At 37.3% G+C, this 12255-nt stretch overlaps 1 non-coding gene across 1 annotated transcript; it reads left to right on the top strand.

Moving 5' to 3' along the window:
- The first annotated feature begins 12148 nt into the window (after positions 1–12148).
- Positions 12149–12255, top strand: LOC133781269 (small nucleolar RNA R71). Its single transcript, XR_009870052.1, has one exon. It is a non-coding gene; the product is annotated as a small nucleolar RNA R71 (small nucleolar RNA).

Genomic DNA, 12255 nt, shown 5'->3' with positions numbered 1-12255 from the left:
AGGGAGTTTAAGTCCCATCCCTTGAGATGATGCAGCCACTAAATCCCTCGTTAGTGGCTTAGTGAAATGATCCGCCAGATTTTCACTTGTTCTCACATAGGATATTGAGATGACTGATCTGAATTTCCTGTACGCAAGTATACATAGTCGTGTCAAGTAGTAAATTCTGGAAGAACAGATATCGTCCCACAGAGACTATCTCCCAAGTACCACTAATTGATTTTCAAATTCTATTTGGTTAATTAAAATTTAAGTGAACTATTAAAAATTAAAGAAACACTATAAACTACGAACCAAAATTAAAGAACTGGAAACAAAACAATGAATCACTACATAAAATTCAATTATAAAAATCCTAGGAATTAATTTCATCAACTGTTCATTCTATTATTTTTAATAATCAATTCTAAATCTCTTCTTTCTATTCTAATAGCAGCTTAATATAATCGATTCCTATTCTTTTTCAAGATATAATATCTCAATCTATATGCAGGTTTTCTACATTTCTGTGATAAACTTGAACATATAAAAGGCATTAAACATGGAAACCTAATTACTAAACAAGTCATACAGGTACTTTCGTCCAATATGCACCCTATGTCTATACAATGATAGCATATTCAATTCTCATCTTTCGAATTTTGAATCAAAACCATTAAATCAAGCAAATAGTGATCAAGTATTTACTAGCATTAAACACACATCATATAGATTAGAATAGAAAAGAAGTATCAATATAAAATCAGAATAAAATTAAATAGAATCTCAGTAACCACATTAATTCCTAGATAAAACAAATTAGTTCATAAATACCATGATGAAAATAAACTGCAAATAATTGTTCATAAAATATACCTACAGAATTCAGATGAAAAACAGAGAAAATAATTACAGCAGCCTCGTTTTATCTAGGGTTTTTAAAACTGAGACTCCTCCCATAATCGCAGAATAATGCTATTTAAATAGTCTTCCAAGGTTCCCAAGTGAAAAGACCAGATTGCCCTTCAAAAAGTGGTATAAAATCTGAAAAACGCATAACCAGCGATGTAGCTCTATATCTGAAGCACTGCAGTGCTAATGTCATAGCCAAAACACATTAAGAATTTGTTTCCTAGCGTTGTAGCGCTGCTTTTGTAGTGTTGTGGCGTTACTTCCAGAATCAATCTTGCGTCCAAGGTCCTTCCTAGCGCTACGACGCTCCCTTGATAGTGCTATTAACAGCATCCAAACTTGCACATATCAATCCCGAAAAACCCGATTTTCTTCCACTTTCACTCCTTTCCACTCTTTTTACCAATTTAGCATGGAAACCTGAAACATGAACAAACGAGCATAATTCTACAATAAAATAATCCTAAACTAATGAAAACACCCTAAAAACTAGACCATAAACGAGCCTAAAACTCATTTATCAAACTCCCGCAAACTAAATCCTTACTCGCCCTCGAGTAAAGAATTTAACTAAACCCAAACCTAAATAATTCAAGTTGACATATATAACCAATTCAAACACTCAACACTGCGATGCATATATAATCCCCAGCAAAAAAACAATCATACTATGTAAAACATTAATCTAGATTTTCAGTCTCAATCACTTCACCCTTTCACTGCAATCTATCAACACCGAAGCTCATTTTCTCATAACTTGCAAATAAAATAATTGAACCACTTTATGCACATCAAATTCTCACCAACTAACCACATAACCAAATATTTCCATATGCCTGCATTACTCACTATTCTCCATTAATGTAAACAAATGCACAAAGAAGAATCAATAGGACTTTATAAGGGTTGTAATAGAAGGCTTAGGTACAGGTAGATAAAGAGACAGTTTTAGGCTTAATCATACCACAAGCATTCCACTAAACAAACTTTCCCAACAATTTCACACCACTCATCCCTTGTTACCCCTTTTTCTGTGCAATGATTGAGAATATATATATATATTTCAATAAACTCCCCCAAACTTTGGTTTTTCAATAAATAATTGTTTGGGAGCATAATCATTTTTCACTTTCTTTTCCTTTTCTTTCTTTATTTTTTTTTCTTTCTCAATCAAAATTAATTTTCTGAATAACACATAATACAAACATCCCATTACACATTCACTCCCTTCATATAATAATTTTCATGCTCATGATATGGGTCAAAAAGAGTAAATGGTATTTCATTTTACAGTTAGGCTCAAAAGAATGTGTTAACAAGAAAACAATTGTAAGGCTCAAAAGGTTTAACTAAAGATAAAATTTAATAGGGTTAGCTTGAAAGGCACAACTAGTCCAAAAATTGCCTATATCACTTTCCTAAATGTGCACTGTTTCAAATTTCATCTCAAATAGTAAGCAAGCAAGTTCTAGAAATTTTTTCAAACTTTTCAATCCACAATCCAAATTTGACATGCATAAAATAACTCAAGTATAACATTTGCAATATATGAGCAATAGATCTCTAATGTCAACAAATCACATTGAAAAAAAAAGTAATCTAACCAAGCACACAGATTGTTTTTAGAAGCACATCAATTTTTCCTTTGGATTATACTACAAAACAGTCAATCATATTTAAATGGAAATTATTATCAACTTAATTTATACTCGAAAACATGACTCAAAATGAACAAACAAACCGTAAAACAAACAAAACAAAAACGCACAAGAAATAAATATCTCCCCTAAACTTAAAATCGAACATTGTCCCCAATGTTAAGTACTCAAAGAATGAGAACAGAGAGTTACCTGACCAACCACGTCAGTATGGCTGTTATGGCGGCTGAGACGAAGGTCCTTCAAACTGCTGAGACTGTGGAGGTTGAGACCCTGGAAAACTAGCAAATGACGGATGTGGAGGTGGAGAGTAGAATGGAGAATACGGCGGATATGGTGGTGGTGGAGCAAAATACGTTTAATCTGATTCATTTAAAGACCACTGACTCACCAGATTGTTTAAACGAGCCACATGATTCACCTCATATTCATACTATTGGCCCATATACTGATTCATCATGTGCTGTTGTTGAACCATCTATTAATTTTGTTGGATAAGATAATCCAACTTATCACTGACATGCTGCATGCACTGATCACTACTATCACCCTGCATCACTGGATCAGCCTCTTCTTCCACCTCAGTTTCGACACGACACTTACCCTTTTTCCTAACTTGCGGCACATATAAAACAGGCTCGAGATAATCTTTCATCAGAATAATCGATAAAGGCTGCTACAACGACTGATAAATATCAGTCACAAACTCTGAAACTTCAGCCTTATAACATAACATGGTGATGACAGATCCATGGCCCAAACCTCTAGTGGTATGGCCTTTTTCAATGAACTCAATGTTTTCCTTAAGCCATGAACCTATATTAATAGTCATCCCTGTCATCAATGCATACATCAGAAGTACTCGATCCTTAGTCATGTTAGACACATGACTTAATGGCATGAATCGAGCACAAACAAAGAAAGCCCAAAATCTAGCTTCAACATTCAGCTGACAAGACGCTATACTTTTAGGTAAAGAGCCAGATAAGGTCCAAGGAGCACCTTCAAAACATAATTTGTCAGCCACAGCTGTATAATCAATATATCCCTTCAAAAATTTAGTGTATTCCTCCTCCTCATGTTTTATGTGCGGGACCTTGAAAACCTTATTAATGGCCTCTGCAGCAAAAGGCATTCGCTTACCTCGAACAAAAAATGTATCATTGTGTTTATTTCTTAAATTGTCTTAAATTTTCCCTGCGCCAATTTTGTCACAAAATTTTCCCACTTCCTAGCCATAAGATTTGCTCTAACTAACTCAAAAGTCTGATGATTAAAAGGGTCAGACTGATATTCCACCTCACGCTCGGGAATCAAGGGCTTTCTAACAAATTTCTCATAATGCTCTTGAGAATGAAAATTTATAAACCTAGTTTCATCATACTCTTGCTCTGAATTATCATCCCTTGGTTGGGAAGCAGATGCTTGACCTTTCCCCTTATCCTTATTCCTACCCGCTCTACTCTTAGGAGCCATTATCCACACACTCACAAACTAAAAAAAAAAAAAAATATCGACAGAACCTCCCCTTAAATTAAACACTTTTCCTCTTCACAACCACCCTATATATTCAATCTCCCAAACACAATATCCAAATGCTCCAAAGCACAGCCCAAAAATCAATCCACCAACAACAATCAACAATGAAATCCAATCCCAAATGTAGCAAAAATATGAGAATAAGAGGGAATGAAAACACTTACTAACCCTTGAAATGGACTCCCTTGTGCTTGAGTGAGTATAGCCCCTTGAAAATTTCTATCTTCATCAAGAAATTAAAACTCTGAATTTCTAGGGTTTCAAAAGTGAATTGGGAAATTGGAATGGGTTTGAGAAGAAAGAAATTAAGTAAAGGATAAAAAGGGCTAAGACAGAAGAGAAAATGAAGGAAAATTGGAGAATGTATGGTGAAATTTTCTGGGTAATAGGCTACAATGGAAGATCTATGGAGGCTTTGGGAGATAGAACGTGGAATGAGAAGGAAAAATGAGGGTTTTTGGAAAGAAACTCGAAATTCAGCCCTTTTTAAAAAAAAATACTGGGTAAGAGCGCTATAGCGCTACATGGGGTTGCTGGGTTTTTTCTCCTGGAAAGAGCGCCATGGCGCTACAAGACCAGCGCTGTAGCGCTAATGTCACTTCAAAAACCCCATTTCCTCTCTAGAACTAGCGCTACTAATACAACGTCGTAGCACTAATGACCGTTCAAAATGCCTTTTTGGTTCTGAGATTAGCGCCATAGCGCCCTCTTCTTAACACTGTAGCGCTACTGCATCACAAATCAATATTTTTCCAACCTCTTTCTTGAAAAATCTTTCATTTTTTCACGATTTTCACGATTTTCACGGTTCATACAATACATCAAAAATAAAAATAAAAACTAAAACAAATTCCCTAAACATTGTTCCAAACCAAATAAAAACAAAAATCATAAATGTTTTTAAAATGTAAAAGAAAATAAAAATGAACTTAGGAATGCCTCCTCAGAGTGCTGTCTTTAACATCTTTTAGCCGAACTCTTGTTTATTTTCAGATCAAATTGGTTCCAACATCACCACGGACTTGCATTTTTCCACTGGACCCTCCAAATAATGCTTCAACCTCTAACCATTCACCTTAAAATGTCCCGTCTTCTCACTATGAACTTGCACTACTCCATAAGGAAGTGACACAACTACCGTGTACGGTCCTGACCATCTCGATTTCAATTTACCAGGAAATAGTTTAAGTCTGGAATTAAATAGCAGTACTTTATCTCCTGGTTGAAAATCCTTCCTCAATATGCGCTTATCAAGAAAGGCCTTTGACTTCTCTTTATAAATCCTTGCATTCTCATAAGCTTAATTTTGGAATTCTTCAAGCTCATTTAACTCCATAAGCCTATTCTGTTTCGCCATAAAGAGATCAATATTTAACTTTATCACAGCCCAATAAGATCTATGTTCCAGTTCCACCCGTAAATGACAAGCCTTACCAAACACCAATCGATATGAAGACATACCAATCAGAGTTTTAAATGCAGTGTGATAAGCCCAAAGTGAATCATCAAGCTTCTTCGACCAATCCTTCCTTGAAGTATTTACAGTCTTTTCCAAGATACCTTTTATTTCCCTATTCGACACTTCAGCTTGGCCATTTGCAATTGGATGATAGAATAACACCTTTCGGTGATGAACACCATAGCGAGCACAAAGAGAAGTGAACCACTTATTGCAAAAATGACTTCCCCCGATCACTAATAATTTCTCTGGGAGTGCCGAATCGAGTAAAGATATTTTTATGAAGGAATTTAAGTACCTCTTTCCCATCACAAGTAGGAGTTGCTACAACTTTTGCCCATTTAGAAACATAATCCACTGCAAGCAAAATATATTTATTATTATACGATGATGGGAAAGGTCCCATAAAGTCTATTCCCCATACGTCAAATAACTCAACTTCCAAAATACCAGTCATTGGCATTTGATCTCTTCTTGATATATTCCCAGTCCGTTGACAGCGATCACAACTTTTGACAAAATCATTAGCATCTTTAAATAATGTAGGCTAGTAAAACCCACTTTGCAAAACTTTTACTGCTAATCTTGTTCCTCCAAAATGACCGCCGCAATGCAAACTATGACAGTGAGTCAAGATTGACAACATCTCCTCTTCGGGCACACATTTCCTAATAACTTGATCAGGGCAATGTTTATACAAAATAGGCTCCTCCCAATAATAATGCTTCACCTCTGAATAAAATTTCATTAGTTGTTGCCTTGTCATCTCAGGAGGTATAACCTTAGCAGCCAAATAATTAACATAGTCTGCAAACCATGAAATATCCTTGCAAACACTTCAGGAAAAGCATCATTAATCTGAACTTCTTTATCAAGAGAATCTTCATCAATCTCCAATCTAGACAAGTGATTAGCCACCAAATTCTCAGTACCTTTCTTATCCTTAATTTCCACATCAAATTCTTGTAACAACAAAATCCACCGAATAAGACGAGGCTTGGAATCTTTCTTGGTCATTAGATACTTTATCGCAAAATGATCCGTGTAAACAACCACCTTATTCCCAATCAAGTATGGCCTAAATTTATCAAAAGCAAACACTATGGAAAACAACTCCTTTTCTGTAGTTGTGTAATTTATTTGAGCATCATTCAAGGTACGACTTTCATAATAAATCGTTCTAAATACCTTGTCCACTCTTTGTCCCAACACTTCCCCAACCGCAAAATCACTGGCGTCACACATCAGTTCAAATGGAAAATCCCATTGAGGTGCAACAACCATAGGTGCCGAAATCAATTCCTTAAGTATCCTAAAAGCTTGTTGACACTTCTCATCAAAATTGAACGTAACCCCATTCATTAACAAAGTGGACAGTGGCTTTGAAACCTTGGAGAAATCTTTGATAAACCTCCTATAAAATCCTACATGACCTAAGAAACTCCGTACTCCTTTTACTGAAACCGGCGGTGGCAAATTCTCTATTTTAGAAATTTTAGCCCTATCCACTTCAATGCCTTTCTTAGAAATCTTGTGCCCCAATACAATTCCTTCATTTACCATAAAGTGGCACTTTTCCCAATTAAGCACCAAATGCGACTCTTCACACCTCCTCAAAACTAGCTCCAAATTAGTCAAACACGTGTCAAAAGAGGACCCATAAACCGAAAAATCATCCATAAACATTTCAATCCCTTTCTCAACCATGTCAAAAAATATTTCCATCATACACCGGTGAAATGTGGCTGGTACATTACATAACTCGAATGGCATCCTTCTAAAAGCAAAAGTCCCATAAGGACATGTAAGCGTTGTTTTCTCTTGCTCCTCCGGTGCAATTACAATATGATGATATCTTGAGTACCCATCTAGAAAACAATAGTAGTTATGCCCCGCCAACTTATCCAACATCTGATCAATAAAAGGGAAAGGAAAATGATCTTTCCTAGTTGCCTTATTCAACTTCCGATAATCTATACATATCCTCCAACCTGTCACAATCCTTGTTGGAATCAGTTCATTACTTTCGTTCTTCACCACAGTCATACCACCCTTTTTGGGTACTACTTGTACTGGACTTACCCAAGCTGTAACAACCCAAATTTGCTAATAAGGCTTAAGGGCCTTGATTAGTGCACTGGGAGGGCATAACTAGATTATATGTGATTTAATGATTAAAATCATGTTACATGATTATTTGAATATCTGAGATGCATGACTATGTGTATTAGTATGCATGTAGGCCCTAACTAGGTTAGAAGGGCATAATCGTAATTTTGGCCCGTTGAGGGCATAACTGTATATATTTGTGATAAAATGATGAGACCATATTATTATGTGGATATATTTGTAATCTGTGATTCGAGGAGATCCAAGTGAGCAATTTAGCGAAAAAGTCACAGCGAGGATTTATACCCGGCTCGGGGCGAGCCTGGGGTTATTTATAGGAATTTAGAGAATATATTGGGGTCAATTTTTACATTGAGGAATATAATTGGTGATTAGTTAGGCTTCGAGAGGTAAGTGTTCAATATTAGAGACACTCGAGGAATTTGCAGGAATTGGGTGAAATGACCAAACTGCCCCTAGGTGGATTAAAAGGCTTAGGATTTATGGGAGGATATTGTGGTCATTTGGCTTATAAAGGATAAATGTTATCAGGCTTTATACTTAGTGGATTGTGTAGAAAGGGCTGGAATTCTGAAGGAAAGAAAGGAAAGAAAAGAAAGAAGAGAAGGAAAAAGGGAAATAGGAAGTCTATTTTCTCTCTCTTGGTTTGAGCTATTCTCCATCAATTCTTGAGGTCTTTTGGGGCAGAAACTCAGGGAAAGTCAGAATAGAAGCTTGAGGCTAGAGTCCTTGGACTGGCTTGAAGAATTGGCAAGGATTTAGCAAGAGCAATCCATTCATTTGAGGTAACGTTCAAGGTAGTTTTCAGTTTCTAGTTTTGGTATTGATGTGGACTTTGAGCTGAGTCTTGGTGGGAATTCTAGGGAAATTGAAGCTGAGCTTTGAGGAGGTGAAGGTCAAGCTAGTGAGAAGGACAACCTAGGCTAAGCTCATCCAAAAAAGGTAAGGAATTCTAGTTTAAGTTATGTGGTTCAGTGGTTGTTTTGTTGAGTTTCTGAACTCTAGGTTCAGCTATGATGAATGCTTTGTTTAGGGGTGCATGTGATTGGGTTGTGTGTGTTTGGGATGCTTGGGATGAGTGGAGGATGTTGGTAGGCTTGTTTTTGTGTTTGGTTGAAGTTTGGAAGATTTTTGGTAAGGTTTGGCTCAGGGAAAATCGAAGGAGGAAAAATGCAGGAGTTGTTGTGCTGTGACTAGCACTACAGCGCTAGTCACTAGGCGCTGTAGCGTCTGGGGAATTTTACGTTCTATTTGTAGCGCTGTAGTGCCCTCCTTAGAGCACTATAACGCTACCCTATTTCCAGAAAAAGGGTTTTTGGGTTATTTTCAAGGGTTTTTTCCCGAGGGTTCGGGGTTCGATTCCACCACCCCGTTTGGTGGAATTAGGGCTTACCGAGGGCTCGGGATCGGTCCCGAGGCTAGGTTTTGGACTTGAGGTTTGGTGATGATTCTTATATATGGTTGTGACTAGGTGTACATTAGGGTTCAAGAGGGACCGTTCTTGAAGATCAATTGAACAAAGCTAGCAAATCTAACGGTAAGAAAACGACACCCGGTTATGTGTTTGTGATGGGACTAAGTGCTCTCGATATATGTATGATGTCATAGATGGTATTACGCCATGGGACATGTGATAAATGGCCTAAGGGTGCCGTAAATTATACTTTCGCACAGGGCGCGGTTCGACCACTGGTAGCCGAGGACATCTTAAATTCAATGAGCTAGGTTTAAGCGGGCCGGAGTCAGTGGGGTAAACAGAGGGTGCGGCCTACAGGCGTTAACCTTGGTTATCATGTGTGGATTAATTGTTGATATGGAATGATATAATTGGTATGTTGAATACTTGATTAACATGAATGCTTAAACTGTTGAGTACATGCTTATGCGGTATGAGTTACCTGATTGTCTATTGAATGATTTTGCTCTATTATTGTGTTTTCTTGCTGGGCCTTGGCTCACAGGTGCTACGTGGTGTAGGTAAAGGCAAAGGTAAGTTGGACCAACCTTGAGGTGGAGAACAGCGAGGCTGAATGTACATAGTCAGTTGTTCGGCCGCCACGGCCGAGGAGTGGAACAGGACAAGAAATGTGTAACCGTTTGTTTTGCCTTAGAGAGGCTAATCGTTGTATTTAAATCTTAATTCTTTTGTAAATGGTCTTAAACTTATTACTTTTGGGATCCCATGTAAAAAGAATGTTTACTTAAAAGAAATGAAGCTTTAAGACCAAAATCTTTTAACCCTAGTTCAACTATAGTTTTGGTAACACATTTTGACTTAAATTACTTGATTAGCAAGTCTTGCACTTTTATAAACACATAGTGTAACAGTCTTAGCTATCCAGGGCATTACACAAGCACTATCAGAAATAGGGTAAATCACTCCAACATCTAACCATTTCAAAATCTCTTTCCTCACCACTTATTTCATTGTCGGATTAAGTCTTCTTTGAGCATCAATAGTCGGTCTCGCATCGTCTTCCATGAGAATTCTATGCATAACTGTCGATGGGCTAATTCCTCTTATATCAGCCAGAGTCCACCCTATAGCAGTTTTATGAGTCCTTACACCCTCAACAACTTCTCCTCCTCTACTTCTGAAAGACATGATGAAACTATAACCGGAAGAGTCTCTTTTTCCCCAAGATAAGCATAGCGAAGATGGTCTGGTAAAACTTTCAGTTCTAAAACAAGTGGTTTCAAAATCGATGGTAATGGTCTTTCCGGTCCCTCACCCAATTCTTCAAATTTCTTATGCTTCCACAGTTCAGATGATTTTATCCACTTCAAATAACTCATCGCTTCTTCATTTTCCTCACCATCTACATCATCAACTATAAGACTTAATTCAAGAGGATCCTCACTTAATTTTTTTTCTTCCTACTACTTCTTCTACCACATCAACTGAGAAACAGCTATCACTTGCTTTACGATAAGTCACATCCTTAAACACATTAAATACTACTTCTTCCCCTTGAACTCTCAGCTTTAATTCTCCTTTTTGCACATCTATCAATGCTTGCCCAGTTGCTAAAAATGGTCTCCCCAAAATAATAGGAACATTCTCATCCTCCTCAATATCAAGAACTATAAAATCATCTGGAAATATAAACTTATCCACCTTTACCAATACATCTTCTATAATACCACGTGGATGCTTCACAGATCTATCAACCAGCTGTAATGTTACTGTGGTTGGCCTAGCTTCACCCAAACCAAGTCTACGGAATACTGACAAAGGCATTAAATTAATACTTCCCCCAAATTGCAAAGTGCATGCTTACATTCAAATCCCCCAATCGTGCATGGAATAGTAAAACTCCCAGGATCTCGTAACTTTTGAGGAAGTTTCATTTGCAAAATCGCACTACATTCTTTCGTTAACGCCACTGTTTCATAGTCACCCATCTTTCTCTTATTAGAAAGAATCTCCTTCATAAACTTTACATAGCTGGGCATCTTTTCTAATGCTTCTGTGAAAAGTATATTTATATGTAGCTTCTTGAACACCTCTAAAAACTTTGCAAACTGTTTATCTAAATTCTGCTTACGAAGTCTTTATGGATATGGAATTCTAACATGGTGCTCAATACTCATAGGTGGGGTCTCCTCTTCTTTCTTTAGGTCTTCAGTAACATTTTCATCATTAAACTTCTTTTCTTCTTTACCTTGTGTATTTCCCTTCTGACCTTCTTCTTCTTCTGACTGATTCTTCTTTGGCCCTTCATACCTCATTCCACTCCTCAAAGTAATAGCTTGGCACTGTTCTTTAGGATTAACTTCTGTAGTGCTAGGCAAATTTCCTTGAGCTCTATTAGACATTAAAGTAGCCAGCTGCCCTATTTGAGTCTCCAAACTCCTTATGGACGCCCTGGTTTCAGTCATGATTTGGTTAAGTACATAAGGTTGGGGTTCAGCTGGTTTCATTGGCATTGGATGAGGTGGTCTATTTTTTGGTTGATAATATCTAGGTGGAGGATAAGGTTGTAAAGTGTTTTGGTTATTAGACTAGGAAAAATAAGGATGGTTCTTCCAAGTTGGGGTGTAGGTCATGGAATTGGGGTTATTGGGTTGTCTTTGGTAATTTCCTATAGCTTGTACTTCTTCCATGGGCATATTATTCATATCTATAGCAGGGCATTGGTTTGGTTGATGAGTTGTACCACACACTTAACAAAGGTTTTGAACTTGCATAGCTTGAGATGGGAGTGTAGTCTTTTGTAGTTGCTTTGTCAAGGCCACTACTTGAGCTGTAAGCATGGATATAACATCCAATTCCATCATTCCAGCCACCTTCTTTGGTTGTCCCCTTTCAGTTGGCCATTGATAATTATTCATCGCCATTTCCTTTAATAGCTCATATGCCTCATTAGCACTTTTACTCATAAAGGCACCTCCCACTGCGGCATCTATAATTGCCCTCGTGGTTCCATTCAACCCATTATAAAAATTATGCACCAGCATCCACTTTTCTATTCCATGGTGTGGACACTTCCATAACAACTCCTTAAAGCGCTCCCAAGAATCATACAATGACTCTCCATCTATCTGATAAAAATTATTAATTTCCCCCCTCAATTT

This window comes from Humulus lupulus, chromosome 5 (genome assembly GCF_963169125.1).
Source record: "Humulus lupulus chromosome 5, drHumLupu1.1, whole genome shotgun sequence".
Lineage (NCBI taxonomy): Eukaryota > Viridiplantae > Streptophyta > Magnoliopsida > Rosales > Cannabaceae > Humulus > Humulus lupulus.
The sequence above is the reverse complement of the archived record's forward strand: the minus strand, read 5'-3'. Positions and strand labels throughout refer to the sequence as shown.